General features: G+C 43.0%; 2 pseudogenes; one reads left to right on the forward strand and one right to left on the reverse strand.

Moving 5' to 3' along the window:
* Positions 1-12,386: 12,386 nt before the first annotated feature.
* LOC101576857 lies at positions 12,387-12,842 on the reverse strand (annotated as a pseudogene).
* Positions 12,843-16,028: 3,186 nt separating this feature from the next.
* Positions 16,029-16,734, forward strand: LOC101586610 (annotated as a pseudogene).
* Positions 16,735-16,981: the final 247 nt, after the last annotated feature.

Below are 16,981 nucleotides of genomic sequence, written 5' to 3' on the forward strand. Positions count from 1 at the left end.
AGAGAGAGAGAGAGAGAGAGAGAGAGAGAGAGAGATTATCCATGGAAAATTCCTGTATCTAAAATTCTTAAAAACTTGCTAAGTTGGGGCTGGTGAGATGGCTCAGTGGTCTAAAGCACCTACTTGGAACAAGCCTTAGCAAAGCACAGGGACCGCGGTTCAATCCCCCAGCACCACATGCCAGCCAGCCCCGCCTCCTGGTGGGCTGAGCTGGCCACACACACACACACAAATAAATAAAATTTAAAAAAAAAAAAAACTTGCTAAGTTTTTTAGTAACAATTAATTCATAGGAAGCACTAAACACAGTGGTGAGTGCCCCAGTAAAAATTCAGTATTTTTTTAATCATTGAATTACTATAGTAAAAAATAAAATAAAATGGAACTCCTTGCTGTCTTAAGACAAATCAGATATAAGGCGACAATCTGATGAGAATTATGACTGTCCTTTCATCCTTTTCACATATTTCAAGATTGCTTTCTCAGTCATCTGCCAACTTTATAAGTACCAAACTCCCAAGATGATCCTTGCATTAAAATACTTATCACCCTCACAGGAGAAAAAAAGTACATTATTGCAATTGTATGCTGCCTGCTACAAGCTGAAGTATATCCACACCACCAATTTCCTTTGTTAGAGCCCTAATTCTCAGTATGCTGGCTCTTGGAGATGAGACCCGAGAGAAAGTCAGGGTAAGATGAGGCATGAGGGTAGAGCTCTCAGAGGGAGATCTGTGCCCTTCTTTATGTAGAGCTGATAGAGTGCTGCCCAGCCCCCAGTGCGCCTCCTCCTTTCCCAACACAGTAAGAGGCTGCCATTTGCAAGCCAGTAAGAAAGGTCCCCACCAGAACTGTACTGCCACCCTCATCCCAGACTCCCAGCCCCAGAACCATGAGAAAAGATCTGTGGCTTAAACCACCACCATATGGCATTTTGTCGTGACAGCCACCCTTCCCAGTATGCTCCCTCAGCAGGGCTTGCAACCAGCTAGAAACTAGATCAAGGAAAATGTTCTTATAAAAATGGTGATAGACAAGTTGTTTTTAATTTCCCGTAGTAAGTTCTCATACTTTTTACACCAAAGCTCTGACTCACTAATTAGCATCATTTTCACACTACAAAAGGAAGTAGATTTCCAACCTGCTTGGCAAGAATTGCAATTATGTTCAGTGACAAATTAAGGGATCATCCTTCTCTTAGTGTATACAACAGCAAATAAAAATTTAATCACCGTAAAGAGTAATGTTAAATTATGTGGCTTAGCTACGGTCAATGAAGTGCTTTTGTAGGTGGTTTTAAAACACTGGGTTGAAATTATTTAAGATTCTATGTGAAGCCAACAGAAAATGGGGAAAGTAGTGGAGAGAGGCAGGAATCTACCGAGAACACAGAAGAATGGCAAAGGGAACTTATCAGCACCCAGGATTATCTGAAAGGAAGGTAGTGCTTTCTTCAGATTGTTGGGTTACTAGAAACACAACTGAAAATAAATAAATAAATAAATAAATAAATAGAAGCATAACTGCTGCGGTGCTCTTGATAAACAGAGACTCAGGACTATGTTCGCATCTGTAGGATCCCAAGTAGAAGTGGACAAGCCAGCCTCAAAAGAAAGGGATCTTTGTGAAGCTGGGCCCCAAGGAAAAAGAAAGTCAGACTTGAAAATTAAGTCTTCATTTGGGCAACCTGACACTCGCAGGAGGGCCCCACTGCTTCTGTCTCCCACCCAGGACCCACCCCTGCTCCTTGTTTCTTGTGTCAGGCAGCCTGTGGGACTGCACACGGCCCGCACTGCCTCTCTTCTGCCCCTCCTGCCACCACTCACCATTTAACAGCTTTGCTCTTCCCATTTCCCGTTCTGATGTCAAATAATGAGAAAAGAAAAGAGAAAGGCTGGTCAGCCAGAGCCTCTTTGCAGATCTCTGCGCTGTGAGTCATCTCTGGACTCCATCCCAGTGCTCCAGTGGAAGTGAGGAGGGAGTGGACCACACTGAGCACAGGACCCCCTCAGCCCAGGCTGCAGTCACAGTGAGCATCCAATGGCCTCCCCCATCTAGAACACTAAGGAGAGCTCAAGAACAAAATCAGAGGAAGGGCTAAGCCCGCTTTAAATCTGGGTATCACGGCCAGGTGTGGTGGCACAAGACTGATTTCAGCACTCAGGAGGCAGAGGCAGGAGAATCTTCTGGAGTACAAGGCATGCCTAGGCTACAAAGTGAATCAAGGCCATCCTGAACCACATTGGGAGAACCTGCCTCCAAAAACCAAATGAATAAATAAATCTGAATATCATTAGAGACTAAAATGTAATCACGGGTAAGATGTGGCTGATGGTCATCTTATTCTTTTAAATTCATTTTAGCAATAAATATGATTTAACCCTATTATTCAAAATACTGTTTCAACATGTGAGCAATGGTTTTTGAAATTAATGAACTAGGGCTGGGGAGATGGCTCAGTAGAATAAGTGCTTGCCTGGCAAGTGCGAGGGCCTGAGTTCAATCCCTGGTTCCACCAAAAAAAATCAAATGAAGAAAAAATGAAATCTATGCATTGTAAGTTTTTTGAATAGATATATAGTTACATTCTCTTAATGAATAGAGGGATTTGTTCTAATAGTGTTTGTAAATAGGATATCATGTCCACATCTTGTACAGCAATTAACCACCAGGAAAAATGTATGCAATGTGTTAATTATTGAAACTGTCCTCCCAATTTGGTTTGAAACTCTCTCATTGCTATTTGTTTCTCAATAAAATTATGGGGGAAAAAAAGAAATTAATGAACTAGTTTACACTGTTGCCCTACTAGGAATTTCACTAGACTTTACACTTGTAGCACCTCTCATTGGGGACTCGCCAAGTGCACATGTTTCCAGCCATGGGGGCTCTTTGGACAGGGTGCTGATTATTAGGCCTCAGACAGAAATCAGGTTTGGCACAGAAGGTCAAGGTTGAAGAACTTGACGTGTGCTCACCAGGACGGGCACCGCACCACCCACTGCTGTCTCCCTAGGGGTGCAGAGCAGCCAGCACCCAGCGCCACCCACATCCAGACTGTGTGAAGTTGCCTCCACCACAGGCCAGCCGAGGTGGATGGCTGAGTCATGGAGAGAAAGGCCAGAGCCCAAGGAGGCTGGAGATGGGGAAGGAGGAGCAAGAGCAAAAGGGAAACGAAAGTCGTGAACTCAGACACCCCCAGAACTGGGTCTAAGGGGGACAGAGCAGGAAACAGCAGGGCAAGCAGAGGAGGGAAAGGAGAAGGACCTAAGGAACTCAGAGAAACCCTTGCTGGACTGAACCCCCGCATAGCCACGGCCAGCTTGGCCCTGAAGACCATGTGTCTGGAAAAATTACAGAGCCACATCAAGCACACATGTCATTTAGATAAGTGACAAAAGTAGACTGTTTTGGTTTTAGTCACATTTTTGTTGTTGTTGTCTGAGAGACAGGATCTCACTGTGTAGCTCAGATTGCCTTTGAACTCACTATGGAATGCAGGCTGATCTCAAACTCATGACAATCCTCCTGCCTCAGCCTCTCGAGGGCTTGGGACTACAGGCGTGAGCCACCATGCCTGGCCAAGGGTTTTGTTTTATACTAAAAAACTAACACAGTTGCTTAATCTGCTGTGGTCAACTAATTCTGCTTCTTGGAAGGAAGAGGGTACTAGGGGTTGCACCCAGCACCTTGAGCATGCGAAGCCTGCGCTCTCCCCACCACCCCGACTCTGCTTTGAGCTCCTGGACATAAGGGCCACTTACAGCCTGCTATAAGGAGGAAATAATTAATTGCTGGGCAAGTTTTCCTGTGCCTTACAACCAGAAGGCCAAGCCAGTTGAAAGCTCAGCTAGAAGAACACGTGATCAACATTTTTCTCACATTGCTCTGGTCATGCTTTTCATTCTTCAGTGAACTCTGGGTTCAAGCCTGTCAAAAGATGTTTTTCTGCTTCAAATCATGCAGCAAAATCATCTTGCAGCAGAGCTACACCAGAGGCAATTGAACTGAAAACATTGGCTGTCTCTCAGCACAGGGGCTGAGATGGCGCTAAGAGGCGTGGAAGGTGATTTTCCCTTCAGTGCCAGTGACTCATCAAGTGAGGAGCGAAGGAGCGCACTCCTCTCGGATATTTCCAGACGCACCCCTCAGCAAGCAGCAGGCATCCGCAGAGTGAGTGCTGTCCGGCAAGAGTCATGGGAATCCCACAGAACCGACACACTGGCTTCGTGGAGATGGGTGGAGAGAGGAGCCTCCATCATCCAAAACGGGAAACTGAGTCCCTGTTGCAGCTGCCGCCACTACACCTGCATCCAATAAAATGAGCATTAAACAAAACAGAGATAACGTAACAGAGCACTGCTTTGAAAAATACAGTGGAAAAGGAAAACACGATGTTAGGTGGCATTTAATGACATGAAAGCATGTTTCCAAAATTCTGGTAAGTGAAAAAGATAAATTGTAAAGGCATTTGTTTGCTGGCTCTCATTTTGTGTTAATGTTATCTAAGTAAATGTGCAGAGAAAACACAGGCCTGGTAAATGCAAAACTTACAGAGATAGAAACACTGTTTGTATTTTTTTTTCTGTTGCTGTTTTCCAAATTTCTACAATGACTTTTTCCCCATAATTTTATTGATAAACAAATAGCAATGAGACAGTTTCACATCAAATTGGTAGGACAGTTTCAATAACATATTGCATACATTCTTCCTAGTGGTTAATTGCTGTACAAGATGCGGACATGATATCCTATTTACAAACACCATTAGAACAAATCACTCTATTCATTAAGAGAATGTAACTATATATCTATCCTAACCACTTTGAATACACAGATACAAAATGGACATTCATCTGTATACCCTTTTTTTGTTAAGTTCCATCATTTAAATATTATAGGTGTGTAAACTCAGCAAAATATTCTAAAAGAGTCCAGTAGTCCATAATAGTATTGGGTCTTCCACTTCACTGGCAATGTCAGAAATTGTTGACCTGAGTCCCCTACAGCTCAACATAACAGCATGGCTTTACTTCTTATACTTTGTTTTTATACTTTTCTGCTGGATGGTTAAGACCAAGGTAAAGCAGATCTCAGGATAAATCCTGAGGGGATTTCACTGACCTTATCAGACCCAAAAGCTACAACTCTTGTTGCATAGGTCCTGCTTTACCTTGGTCTTAACCATCCTACAATGAATTTTTTAACAAGTCAGCTCTTCTATAAAGTGAAGAGAATCGGTCAAGCAATGGCCGTGACTCATCCTCATGTCAGACACTGACAAAAGGATGTACAAAAGGTGGTACAGGGCTACAGGATAAATCCTGAAAGTACTTGGCTGACCTTATCAGATACAAAAGTTACATTTCTGGGTATATAGGTCTTGCTATATCTTGGTCTTAACCATCCAGTAGAAAAGTATAAAAATGAGGTATATAAAGTAAATCCATATTAATGCGATGAGCTGTAAAAGGCTGAAGTCAATAACTTCTGAGGAGAACCCACTAATATTATAGACTGCTAGACAGTGTTAGATTGTTTAGTTGAATTCAAACACTTATAGTATTTAGATGCCAATAGAATATTCACCTCTGACAGGACAAATTAAATAAATAAATAATTTTTTAAAAAGATACAAGGGAAAGATCATTTTATATTTATATATACAAAATAGGATAAATTTACAGCTACTTTCACTTAACTCAATGAGAAGAAAGAGGTGTACTAACAGTGTTTGGACAGAATATCCTCTCTGCTTCTTGTACCATGGATAGCCACTAAGAAGATAACAATGTACAGTGTATTGACCATCAAAACTGTCCTATTAATCAGCTGTGAAACTGTCTCATTCATATTTATTTCTCAATTTTAAAAAAGAGAAAAAAAAGTGAAGAGGGCTTTGTTCAAGGGACTGCTGTCTGGCATCCCCCTGACCAAGGCCCCTGGCCCAGTGGTCATGAAAACTGGCAGTGCATCCTGTCACACCAATGGTCCATCCCTTGCTCCTCAAGAGATCAAAGTGGAACCAAGAGGAAGCAGTGAACAGTCTGGGCCAGACTATAGGGTGGGAGCTGTGGATTTGTTCTCTTCACATGTTAAGAATGTAGCTGGGGGGGCCAAGGAGATGGCTCAGTGGAATACACACTTCCCTGGCAAGCTCAAGGGGCTGAGTTCAATCCCCGGTTCTGGAAGAAAAAAAAAAAGAGTGTAGCTGGGGACACCCAAGCTTTATAAGCCATCACCCTATTAAGGGCAAAAAGGCAGAGGCTCATGGGAAAGACAATCAAGCCCACCTATTTCCAGGACTGGGGAATGGAGGAGGATGTATCTTCCCACAACATGCCTCTGTGTGGGGGGAGGCAGACACCAGGCTAAGCTCAGAGAATATCAGCTTCTCTTTCGCTTCATTCTCCACTGACCCTGTGACAAACACTTGGCCTTCACAGAATTCTAGCAGCTTCTGTAGTAGGCCTTGCCATTCCCAAAGCCCTAGGTCTGTCCTTTGCCAACCCCCCTCCACCACCACTCTTCAGGGTGAAAGTGGGGGGTTCATTACCTCCCTCTGCTGCCTGAGCTCCCAGAGAAGCCAGCCATAAGCTCCAGAGATGCACATGGTGTTGCCCCGATTTCTGATGAGAGGACTGTGGTTTTGTTTAATTCCCATTATGTCTGCCTAAATTCCCATCACCTAATGAAACAGCAGTGGAAGGCATTACTTTCAAATTTTAAAACAGGCAAAATTAATACATACTTAGAAGCTTTTAAGTATTATTTATACAATTTTTATCTACACACGTGCGCACACACACACACACACACACACACACGTACACACAGAGGTCCAGAAATCAGAAAAAGATGTTTATCAGAATGTTGGCAACAGTTGTTTCGGAACAAGGTCTTCTTAGTCCACTCGGGCTCCTATAACAAAATAGCATTAACCAGCAGCTTATAAACTGTAGGAATTTGTTTTTCACCATTCTGAAGCCCGGATGCCCAGATGAAGGCAAACTCTCTGCCTGGAAGGGTCGTGCTCTGGATTAGCTTCCCAAGGCACTAATCCTGTTCACCACGGCCAAGCACGCAACCTCCCACAGGGCACCTGGCAGGTGGGATTTGCACACAATGCAGGAAGCACACAGTCTTACCATAGCAATGGGTCGCGCTCTCTTTCCTTCTCTCTCTCTCTCTCTCTCTCTCTCTCTCTCTCTCTCTCTCTCTCTTCCCCCCCAGTATTCTCTCATTTTTCTCTACACATATATAGTGTCATTTTTATTTAATAAATGAAACGCAATTCAAACTGCATTTGCAAAGTGCCTGCCTCACAAGCATAAGGTCCTGAGTTTGATCTCCAGTACCAAAAACAAACAAACAAACTGCATCAGCATATCTATGCGTAAAAGAGAGTAAATATTTAATAAACAATTTTCTTCTCAGATAATTATAGGGTAAAATAGCACTTATTCAGTGATTATTCTGTGCCAGGCACTGCGGTGAAATTTTTATTATATATCATCTCATTTAAACTTACAACAACGTGATTGGTTGAGTCTTCCCATATCCACCTCCTTTATTCTGGTTTGTTTTTTGGTTTTTTTTGTCAGGGAAGGTGTTTTTGTTTTTTGAGACAGGGTCTCCCTATATATAGTTCAAGTAGACTTTGAACTCACTTTACAGCCCAGGATGAACTCAGATTTGCAGCAGTTCTCCTGCCCCAGCCTCCCGAGTGCTTTGATTCCAGGCTTGCGCCACCAAACGGGCTGCTCATCCCTTTTAAAAGATGAAAAAACTAGGACAGAGAGAGTAAGAAACCTAGGAAAAGCCCCAGAATTAGTAAATGATTAAAATAAACCCCACACAGTAGTCGGCATAACTGCAACTCATGCTTACTACAGTAAAAAGTGGTTTTGATCATAAAATTTGTCCATAGTGGCATTAATAGCTATAATTTTTGTAACTATTTTCTATCTGCTGCCTTTTATTCTTTGCTGCTCTTCCTCTTCCACTAGTTTTGTCTTCTCTCTGGAGTGTTTGATAGTGTTCTGACTTTTAGTGCTTTCTTGTTAGTTCAATTACACTTTCATGTTAAATGTCTTTAGTGGTTATCCTTGTTTTTTGTTTGTTTTTTTTTTTTAGGAAAGGGTCTACAGAGTGTTCAGGGTTCACTACTGGAATGCACTCATAGTGATCCGCCTGTTTACAGCCTCCCAAGAGCTGGGATTACAGGTGTGCGCCACCACGCCCAGTCTCAATTGCCATCTCAGGTGCCCAGGGGGCGGGGCTGGCATGGAAGGTCCAGGGAGCAAACCCCGGGCCGCTGTCCACTCAGCTATTTGGAGTGGTTGTCCTTGCGCTTGCATTCTACAAATGACTAGAGTCTTCCAAAGGACATCGCGCCACTTCCCAGCAGTGCAGGGAATTTAGAACAGTCTCAGTTCTTCCCTCCCACCTGTCAGAACGCTGCTGTCAGTTGTCACCAAACCACATCGTTGCTGTTATTATTTTTAAAAATCATCTCCTGCATCAGTTAAGAATGAGAAAATATGTCCTTTTACCTTCCTGTGTTGCCTAACACTCTTCCTTTATTTATGTTGCTCCAGGTTTCTGACAGACGCTATTTTTCTTCTTTCTGAATAATTGCTGTTAACATTTCTTCCACAACATGTCCACAGGCAACAAATCCCATCTATAAAAAGTCATTTTTTCTACTTCACTTTTGAAGAATGATTTCACTGGGTACAGAATTTTAGGGAGGAGATTTTTTCCTTTCAAAAATATAAATATTTTACTAGATCTGTTTTTGCTTTCAGGGTTTCTAAAGAGAAATCCAGCTTCATTATCTTTGCTCCCCTTAGGTAAAGGCATATTTTTTTCTCTAGTTTCCTTCAAAAATCCCTTTGTCTTCGATTTTCTTAAGTTTGAATATGATATGTCTAGGTATAGGTTTTTTGTACTTATGTTTGGGGTTCTCAGACCTTTGTGCGAGTGTGGTTTGGTGACAGTCTTTAATTTTAGGAAATTCACAGTCATTATTGCTTCAAATATTTCCTCTGTTCTTTTTTTTTTTCCTCTTGTTATTTCCATTAACTTCTTACAATTTTCCCATAGTCCTTGGCGATTCTGCTTTATCTTCTTTGTTCTTTTTTTTTTTTTTGTATTTTAGGGAAAGATCTACAGAGTATTCAGGGTCTCACTACTAGATCAGACTCATAGTGATCCACCTGTTTATAGCCTCCCAAGTGCTGGGATTACAGGAGCATGCCACCAGGCCCAGTCCCAATTACCATCTCAGTGTACCCCGGGGACAGGGGCCGCACAGCAGGCCCAGGGATCAAACCCGAGCCCCTCTACCTGCTTGCAGGCATTTTAATGCACTGAGCTGTTTGGCCGGCCCTCTTTTCTTTTTTCGTTCTTGTCTCTTTGAATTTCAGTTTTAGATTTCACTGACACATCTTGAACTTCACTAATTCTTTTTTCCACCATCTCATGAACCCTATGGAAGACATTCTTTGTTTTTCCTGTTATATTGCTTGTTATTTCTTGCTCTTTCTTAGAGTCTTTCAGTCTCTCTCTCTCTCTCTCTCTCTCTCTCTCTCTCTCTCTCTCTCTCCCTCTCCCCCTTACAGCCCCCCCCCACACACATACTGGTATAGTTGTTTTAAAGTCCCAGTCCAATAATTCCAACGTCTCTGCCCTATCTGGTCTCTGCTTGCCTTATCTCTTTGGGGTGTTTTATTATCTTTTAGTATGTCTTGTTTTTTCCTTGGAAGCTGGACATGATATACTGAGGAAAGATAGTGAGATTAGGCCTTCATTTTGAGGCAGTTTTGTTTATGTGGCTGCCAATTATATTGTGTTTATTTGCTGTAGCTATGGGTATCAGAGGCTAAAATTTTCCATGGTGTTCTTGTTTTTGTGCCCTCTGTTGTCTTTGGGTTTCTCTAGAGACTTCCTTGTAAAAAAGACCTATAAAAAAGGTCTAACTAGAGGGGTTCTTTTTTTTTTTTTTTTTTTTTTTAGTGTTTTTTTTAATTAATTTTACTGAGAAATAGCAACGAGAGTTTCAAAACCACTTAGTAGGACAGTTTCAATAATTAATACATTGCATACTGTTGTCTTCATAGTGGTTATTCATATGGAGGGGTTCTTTCAATCATATTTTCCAGGTAACATACAGAAACCTTCAGTGTGTTAGTAGGGAAGAGAGGGAGGAGACAGCCTACCATCCTATCATGAGGTCCAAGTCTGGTCAGGTAGGCTCCGCTGACCAGCGCTGCTCCTGAGGAAAGAGCTTGCTAAGAACAGAATGCTCTGGCTACTTCGCAAAAGGTTGCGTCCCCTCCCCCTGTGGGAAGAATGAGGCGATTTGCTCTGATCTTCATTTTAAGAGTTGGATGGTTCATCTGGAGTGATCTGCAAAACTGGGTCCGCTTGGAATTTGACTCCCTGTGGGTTGTCCACACTGAGCCTCAGTTTCAGTACAGCGCGGGGCCCCAGGAGCTGTCTGTTCCTGGGCTTCTGCTCCCCGTGTCCGCATCGCCAGGCTGTCTCCGCCTCTGGAGGCCGTGATTTGCCTGTGACCTTCATTCTCCCACGGATCTAGTAAGAGTCACCGATCTGAGCTTGAGCAGCTTGCTTTCTTGTGTGGACGGGAGTGGCAACTCAGCTGAGACCTCGACGCACCCGGTCAGACACCAGAAGCCTCCAGGTCACACTTTCCATAGCTTCTTTTCTCTCTCCCCTGGATCTGATAACGCATATGTGATCTGGAACACGAAGAAAATCCCAGTGCCTCGGCATCACGTTCACAAGAGTAGTATAAGAGCAGTTGCCATTTCTAGCTGAGACTAGTCACAGTTTGGGGCTTTATATTTCTTACACCAGCTAGAAGTCTCATGTATTTCTCCTCAAAGTGTAACATATGCTACCATAGCAATATGTATAAATGTAATCGTTGCAAAATGGGCAAATGCACAATTAAATGAAAGGATAAAATTGGTAGATACGTTTCAAAATCTTGATGACTCTGGTGCTTCAGTTTGTGAACTTCATTCTTCGCATGATTCTGGTCGCAAATAGCATTGGACAAGAACTGAATCCAGTTGCCTTTATGGATCAACACTGAACTTGATTCCGTTCTTGTTCAGTTCGATTTGCAGCCAGCATCATGGAAAGAATTAAGCTCATGGACCCACGTACCACTGTACTCATATAGGTGGAGTGAAGAAATAACAGGGGAGATAAAGATTATTATTCTTTTAGGGGACATTCTTTGGCATGTGTGTATATCTAAAGATACGTATTATATTTTTTCTAGCACTGGAAAAACCTCATGTACATTAAGGAATCACAGGAAATCTCGTGCATGTTAGGCAAGCCTGCTTCCAAAAGGCTGCATCCCAGCTCCCCCTTTTTAAAATAAGGCATAGGGGCCAGCGAGATAGCTCAGCAATCTAAAGCGCCTGTTTAGGCAGCTTGGCAGGCATAGGGGACCAAGGTTCAATCCCCAGCACCACATGCTATGCCAGCCCTACCCTCAGGACAGGCTGAGCTGGCCCAAAAATAATAATAATAATAAAATAGGGCATATAAGATTTTTCTGAGGGTATTTTTCATTGATAATATACTGAAAAGTGCTTTAGCTAGATTGAATTGATTGGTTCTTCAGTCTAACACCTATAAATTTCATCTTATTTGGGGTAGGGAGGACTTCTGTAGGTGTAAAGATCCTGAGGTGAAGAGATTGTCCCAGATTATCTAGGTGGACTCTGAATTAAATGACAAATATCCTTAACAAAGAAAGGCAACAAGAGATTTAAGATATTCACAAAAGAATATAGTTGAGGTGGCAGTGAGGCTGCAGATACTGAGCCAGGGGCCATACAACCACAAGCCAAGGTCTGCTGACAGCCACCAGGTGCTGGAAAAGCAAAAAGCTGGCTCTTCCCTGGGTCCTCCAGAGGGCACCAAGCTCGGCTGGCACCTTACTTTGGACTTCTGCCCCCCAGAACAGTGAAAGATCAAACTGTGTTGTTGAAAACTACCATGTTTGAGGTCATTTGCTAAAGGTAGCCCCAGGAAACTAATTCAATAATTTAAATACATGGGGGTTTTTTTTGGTTTTTTTTTTGTTTGTTTGTTTTTTGTTTTTTGCGAAACCAGGGAATTGAACTCAGGCCCTTGTGCTTGCCAGGGAAGTGCTTATTCCACTGAGCCATCTCCCCGGCCTCCAATAATTTAAAGACAATTTATTTTCTTTCTTTTTTTTTTTTTCTTGCCTCAGATTTATTTGTACAAAGAACACAAGAGGACAGCCCCCCCCCCATAGATGGCAACTCAGAGGTCCCACCAGTCCCTCTATTTTTACATCAGCAGATAAGAGGCTTTTACTGCGGAGCCTTCACAGGGGCCTGGGCACCTTTGGGAGCCTGGGCTGGAGCAGAAGCTGGAGCCTGGGCCTTGGCTGGAGCCTGGGCCTTTGGTTGACAAGGCCTGCGACCCATGGCAGTGCAGGCACTGGCATACTTCCCAAGCTTGGGGTGGGCAATATAGGGAAGTCGAGCCAGCCTGCAGTTTACTCCCTTTGGGATGATCTTGGGCTTGACCTCCTTGGATTTAACAAGGGCATTGATAGCCTCAGCGTATTCATTCATAGCCTTGGCATTGTCCGCTTGCATCTTCTTAAAGCCTTTCTTGTGCTTCTTGGCAAAACGCATGTTCCTAAGGAACTTGGGATCTACCCACCTCAGAGATTCATATCTTTGTGACCGACGTTGCTTGATGCCATTTCTGTGCCATTTTCGGGACTGGTTGTGCATGGTGTGGTTCTTGGACTTGGCCATAACTGCACTGTAAACCATGGCTGCCAAGTGCCTGGAACCAGAAGAAGAAAAGACACAGGCATTTTCTAAACAGACTTCTTTGCTACATCAACCCACTCATCTCTGAACGATGACAAATAGTTTCAATCACGTTACTCTTCCCACATTTCTCAGAATTCCAGATATCAGCCCAGAATTGAGATGCTTTGGATTAAAAGATCCTTTTCAATTTAAGGCAAAAAGGCAGCTATCTCCCCTAATAAATTATAAGTTTTTTGAATCCTGGGAAATTGTGTACAAGTGTCCTTGCTAGCAGAGTACAGTGTGGCCCATTTGAGGCACTTAATATCTGATGATTAATCGACTGAAAAGACAGCCCACATCCTGACTCTGCTACTGTCTCTGCTTAGTTAACAAGAATTTGGAATATAGTCTCACCCAAAGCCAGTTTAAAGTAGATGAACCATCTGCTAATTATTAGAAGTGAGTTATACAATGTGATCTATTAATGCGACTTGGATATCATAATCTACTTAGACCAAACATTTAAAGGAACACTGAAAAACAAAAGATCTAGGACTTCAAATCATTGTCAACCTGGAAATGTCCTCGCAAAATGTAGAATCACTATGAGGATGCCTATAGATAAGAGAAAAGGCTAACCTAATTGACAAGAAAATAATGCTGTGACAGATGTGTCCTTGCTGTTAACCAGACACAGTTCAGTGATTGAGAGAAGTGATGTCTGGGTGCTTCAAATTACCTTCTCTGGGCTCAACTCTCCCCTCTCTCTGAGGCCTGAGAGTAGGAGCATTTCTGGGGGTTGGGGGCTTGGCAGTGCTTTCTATGAACTCTTATCCTTTTAAAAATTTCACCCTTTATAATCAGTAATGCCTATAAGTACTTTCTATTGATGGAGAATCTAAAAACTGCTTAGAATTTAGAGATTTTAACTATCTTTGGCATTTGATTCAATAGCACCCATAGTTACTTTCATTTGATTTCTCAATTTCACAACTTGCCCCACCCCCACCCCCAGCCTTCTTAAGTCTAAGACAGTCACATTATTTCATGCCAGACATTGACCTGAGCACTTCAGAGACATTGACTAACCTACTCTCCCCAATAACCCTAATCATATGATCCAACCCATTTTACAGATGAGGAAAATGAGGCACAGAGAAGGTAAGGAACTTGCCCACAATCACACATAAGGCAAGAACCTGGAGTTTAACCAGCAGCTCTGACTTTCGAGTTTTAATTGTCTCCCCCTGATCAATAAAGGAATGGGCTGAATCTTCTTTCTGGTACCTGGAAATCAAGGCCAGGACTTTCCCCATCAATAGACGCTCATATCTTTGGAATGTCCTATAGTGGAGCCTGGACACCTGAGCTCCCCAACTGAAACTTTTGATGTCATCTTGGCTTATGGAGGAGAGGCCTATTCAACAACAAAAGTGGGAGGCCAACATCTGTCACTGGCTTCTGTAATTCCATTATGTAATTATTGACTATCTGCCCAAAGCCTTTGACAATAGGTACATTTAAAGAATACTGTTGTTTTTAGCTGACAGCGTTCTATACAGTGAGTCATTCTTATCAGAAGACAAATCCCATTGACTTGACGATCATTTTCCCAGCCCTTCCCTTTGTGGGCCTGACATGCTTTCCCACAAAGCACTTGATGACAGAAAGGCTCCCCAACTTGTAAAACTGGAAGTGGCATGGGGATCTGTGGCTGTAGGAGGCTTAAGAGAGTGACAGGAAAGGCCTGCAAAGCCAAGTCCTTAGAATTTTTCTTTTTCAGGCTTAGCAGGGGCATTACAGAGACAAGGATTACTGATTGCGCTTCTCAGAGGGGCCCCACGCTCTTTGTTTCTTTGATGACTGCACAGGACAGGGTGTCTCATGAGTCACTCATCAGTCCCTGGCTCTCAGGAGACCTACATGTGAACAGGTGGATGCTTCCGGGCAGCGGAGGTCTAGGGGTTCATCCATATATTCCTCCAATGTGACAGGCATATTTTTTCATTGCCAATCATCATGCTAAGCACCAGAAATGCCAAGTAACAGAACAAAGCTCCTGGCTTCAAGTCACTTGCTGTGTAAAACCAATGAAACAGAAAAATAAGACATATTATCCTCAGGGAGCCATTCCCAGACTGCCAGTGGAAACCTGAAGCCATAGGTCCAAATCCTAGACATGCTGTTTTTTTCCTAGAAATACATATATATGAGGGAGTTTAATTTATATATTAGCTATAATAAGAGAATAATGACAACTAATATTAGAGTAGAACACATAACAATATACTGTGATAAAAAGTTATATGTATGAGATTGCTTCTTTTCTCTCAAAATGTGGGCATTTCCATTTAGTATTTTTCAGAACACAATTGACCACAAGTACCTGAAATTCCAGAAAGTGAAATCAGGACTAAAGAGGAGCACAAGGCTCAAGTGCCCCCCAAAGGGGGTTCAAGGTTCAAGTATTTTGAATATCATCATTGTAGCCTGAGGACCCCCTCAAGGGGCCACCCTGGAAAGGCACCTTCCTCCTGCAGAGGCAGGAGATCTCTGAGACTGACCAGAGGGAAGTGTTCAAGGGTGAGAGGTTTGCTGCATCATCCAGAGGGGACAGGGTATTCAGACAGAGGGACACCTGGTCCTCTCAGGAGGATATCGGGCAGTCACAGTGTCAGAAGGACAGAGGTGACAAGGAGGGAGACCCAGGAGGTAGGGCCAAGCAGAATGTGAGTCTGAGAGTTGCAGGAGCCAGGAAGTTGGAAGAGGTCAGAGGTCTCTGTAAGATGGTCACCAGCTGCAACTGGACAGAAAGCTGATGACCAGTGACTGGAGAGGGGCAGTGGATGCCAAAGGAATTAAGATGTGTTCTGTGCAGGGACCAACTCCACACGAGGAGTGAAATCACTGCAAACACTAATAGAAGCAGAAATTTAAAAAGAACTTCCAGAGCCAAAACCAAACTTCCAGTGGGGCAGTCCACCAGCAAGGGTGCACTGAGTGGTGATTTGGGGACACTGTCCTTTGGATCTTAAATGTTCTCCCTAAAAGCCTATGTTTTGGAAACTTGGTCACCAAGAAGGGGCCCTTAGGATGTTGGGAAAACTTTAAGAAGTAGCACCAGAGTGGCATGCAAGCAAGTGGGACAGGCGGCCAGGTTTTCCAAGAGAGAAGTTCACCACAATGTCCAGTGACAGGCAGAGGTCAGACAATGAGAGCCCAGCTCCAGCAGTGGTAGTTCAGAGGTGGACCAGCAAGACCCTGCCACTCCAGATGGAGAGCAAGAAGAAAGAAAACCTGCCACCCAGAAGAAGAAAAACACCAAACTCTCTAGCAAAACCACTGCTTAATTATACACTCATGCTAAAAGAATTCCAAAGGAGCTAGCCAAAATAACCCTTGACCCCCCTTCTAACTGCAGTGCTGGGCCTAAAGGAAATAACATTTATAAATGGAGATCACCTATAGTTGGCCACACCAGGTTCTGTATATGAAGGTGGTGTGTCTTTTCTGAATATCACATTTTCTTCAGATTATCCATTTAAGCCACCAAAGGTTACTTTCCATACCAGAATCTATCAGTGCAACATCAACAGTCAGGGAGTCATCAGTCTGGACATCCTTAAAGACAACTGGAGTCCTGGTTTTGCTATCTATTTGCTCCCTTTTGACAGACTGCAACCCTGTGGATCCTCTGGTTGGAAGCATAGCCACTCAGTATTTGACCAACAGAGTAAAGCATGATAGGATAGCCAAACAGTGGACCAAGAGATACGCAACACAATTCACGCAATGTGCATGCAGCATGAAGGGCAGGAGGCTTCTTCTCTCTGTGCTGCAAATCTTTATAGCCTTTACAATCCGGACTTCTGTGTATGTGTTATACTGACTCTACTCTCTGCTTTTATCCTTTGGAGACTGGGAGACTCTCAAAAAGGTAAATGCTGTCAAGAGTAGAACTTTGTAGCTGTAGATTAGTTATGTTTAAAATGCAAGTCTTGCTTCTTTGAGATATCAAAATATATTATGTGATGCACTAAGGATAGGGGTCCTGAAGTCTACCAGATATTATAGTGTATTTTAACCTAATTCATTATCGGTATTAAGTTATAAAAGTAGCTGTAGATGACTAGGAA

This window comes from Octodon degus, unplaced genomic scaffold, assembly GCF_000260255.1.
Source record: "Octodon degus isolate 3935 unplaced genomic scaffold, OctDeg1.0 scaffold00208, whole genome shotgun sequence".
Lineage (NCBI taxonomy): Eukaryota > Metazoa > Chordata > Mammalia > Rodentia > Octodontidae > Octodon > Octodon degus.